Genomic DNA, 3,399 nt, shown 5'->3' with positions numbered 1-3,399 from the left:
CTAAAGATCTAAATTTTGAAAATCGAGTTTTTTGCATTCTTTATAAAATTTTCATTTTCGAAAATTTTTTGTTTTTGTAAACCCATTCCACAGTCGAGTTGTTGCAACCTAGGCTCTGATACCACTAAATGTAGCACCCCAAACCCGGCCCAGAAGTTATGGCCGGATCCGGCATGCCACATCAAAAATGTAAAAAAAAAAATTTCATTCTAAGTCCAGAAAATCGTACTTGATGTTCAAAAGATTAATTCATTAAAGGTTAAAGTGAATGGAAGCTGTGCACTAGGTAGGAAACCGGAAAAGAGGTGGCGAGTCCATCGGACTGCTTAAGTACCAAGCTCCCTTCGGATCCAATCCTAGACATGCATACCGCCATTGCCACACTTTAACGTCATGGATATTTCTAGGAAACCGATTTGATTAAGTCATTTTTAGGAAAAGTGATTAATTTTGGAAAATACTTTCATTGCGGAAGCTTTGTTTGTTGTCGTGTTATTTTGAAATCAACTGTTGTTTTTGAAAACGCGCCCTAAAGCTATCCAATTTCAACAGTTAAAATAAGTATTACCTATCTTAGTAATACATATTAAAAACCATCAAAAATAAATAAGCGGCCTTATTACATTTAAAAGCCCAAAACCTCAAACGTAATTAAAAGGATGTCCAGTTCACCAGAAGAAAATCAAACTTTCAGAACAGGTGGCCACTCCGAATTCCCTCACAGCTCCAAGCCCACTATGGTTGGGGATTACTTGCGTGGATGAAAATAAAAAGGGGTGAGTTTGGGGAAAACTCAGTGTGTAAAATAACCCAACCATAGTCTAAATCAGCTCAACCCATAGAAATAGAATAAGTTGGCCTTAGCCCAGAACAGAATTCAGAATAAAGCCCATAGGCCCATAGCAGAACAGAATAGATATTACATGTTTATGCAGAAACCCAACCATATCCAACCGTATACACCCCCGTACCAACCTTACACCGTGTGGGGAGACAGCTCAACCCACCCAACCGCTACACACCACAGAATTTGCAGCATGGCTGCCAGAACAGATAATGTGACAGAGTCACCAGATACAGATAATCGTGGCAGAGCCACCAGAACAGATATATGTGGCAGAGCCACCAGATTAGATATTTGTGGCAGAGCCACCAGAACGCTTCCTCCATAATATAACCATGTCCCATGCAACAGATATATAATCATGGCATACATCATACAGAATCAGATCGTCATGCTTTTCAGTCAAAATTAACCCTAGGGTATAACGGTAATTTTGCACCTAGGGGTATAACAGTAATTTTCCATACATAGGGGTATTATAGTAATTTAGCTACTTTTAGGGTTTCATGCATATCCTAACTATTTACGTACTATCAGAACACTTACCACGCATACTTACCGAATTGGGCCGTTGGCCCATGAACCCGATCTTTGGCCCATTAAGCCCAAATTATCAAAGTGTATGAAATCGCGCGTACTGCAGTATATTACTTAGATTACCAAATATACAAACCCAACTATTTTACGAGCATTCGCACTCTCACAAATTCCCAAAATACCGACTTTTCGGTATTTCGGCTTTTCGGCTTTTGCCAATCTACTCTATGAGAGGGTGTCAGTTACACACTTGTTTGCGATGATATGCTGATGAGATCCACACACGAACCGCCTACAATTGGATTACTAACACATTATTCTAACTATTCAAATACAAACTACGTATTAACCCCTTACAATATTCGGCCAACCACACCTACAGATCATAGTAAGCTTATAAGAAATCAATAAACAACTCATTAACAAATTTTTGTCAATGTTTACCACATAATCATAATTTCACTGCAAGCTGTCTTCCTGAGCAACAGTCACTAAATTATTTATAACTGGAGCTACGAAACTCCAAATCAAGTGCTGTTAATTTTCCATGAAAATAGACTCATATATCTTTTATCCATAAAATTTTTAGAATTTTTGGTATGGCCAATCAATACCATATTTTTCTTAAAGTTTCCCATGTTTCACTGTTTGACTAATCTGACCACTCTTCATTACGAATCAAATTTCTCATTGTACAGAATTCAAAATATGTTCTTGTTTATTTCATTAGAAACTAGACTCAATAATCTTTAATTACATAATTTATTCAGCTTCTAATTCATCTCCCACAATTTATGGTGATTTTCCAAAGTCACGTTACTGCTGCTGTCCCAAGCAGATTTATTACCAAATCACTCTTTCATACACCTATCTTGCATGCATGTTATTTAAACATGTATATCACCAATCAATCATCACATATCTATGAGTTTACTTAAGTATAGTCTCCATTTCATCATTTTAAAGCACAACATGTTAGCTGATTTTTCCCTTTAACATCTAAGGCACATGCATGCTCATTTGTTTGGCTCAACTTCACCTATCTTCCATTTTTCATCAAAAGAACATGAAACAACAACCATTTCCTTCATTTTAATTCATGACTAAATGCTCACAACACAACTAAAAATCAAAATATACTTCAAGAGTTAAGGTAGAATCAAGAAGAACTCATGAACCTCAAAATAGAAGCAAGGTACCAAGAACTTACCTTCAATTTTCCTCCTCCTAATGACCAAATACTCAAGAGCTTTCTCCTCTCCTTTCTCTTCTCTAACTTTCAGCTATGATGAACAAAGATGGACAAAACTTTGTTCTTTTCACCCCTTTTTCTTTTAATAAAACTTCATATTTCATCCATTTAATTCTTTAATACAAAAGACATGAAATTCTTATCATGAAACATTTACCTAACCCATTATCATGAAACATTTACCTAACCCATTATCATGGAACATTTACCTAACCTATTATCAATTTGTATCAATTTGTACAATAAATTATGGATATCAAGTGTACATTTTGTCTACAACAACATGATGGCTGGCCACTTCATGTAAAATGGGAGGTTTGTCATGCAAAATCCTCCTATTTTGCACTCCTATTTATTTGGCCACTTCAATTTAGCCTATAGCATTTTCAAACATTTTCACATAGGTCCTATTTCATAATTTCACTCCCTTTTTCTTATGGAACAAAAATTAACTAAAATTACCGGGTTCTATCTTAAGCTTGGGCCTTCTAGAGGCCCACTAACATAATTAAACCTATGCCAACATTCACAGGATTCCCGAAAATTGAGGCGTTACAACTCTACCCTCCTTAAAGAAATTTCGTCCTCGAAATTTACCTAATCCAAACAGATGAGGGTATTGCTGTTGCATCGTCTCTTCTGCCTACCAAACTCAGAAGTTTCCCCTTCCTTAACTTGTTGAAAATGAGCGACCAAAGACTCATCGTTCAACTGTTTTTCCTTAATCTGATCCACCCAGGTTGGCCTCACTTGCAACTCAGCCAAC

The sequence above is a fragment of the Gossypium hirsutum genome, chromosome A13 (genome assembly GCF_007990345.1).
Source record: "Gossypium hirsutum isolate 1008001.06 chromosome A13, Gossypium_hirsutum_v2.1, whole genome shotgun sequence".
Classification (NCBI taxonomy): domain Eukaryota; kingdom Viridiplantae; phylum Streptophyta; class Magnoliopsida; order Malvales; family Malvaceae; genus Gossypium; species Gossypium hirsutum.
The sequence above is the reverse complement of the archived record's forward strand: the minus strand, read 5'-3'. Positions refer to the sequence as shown.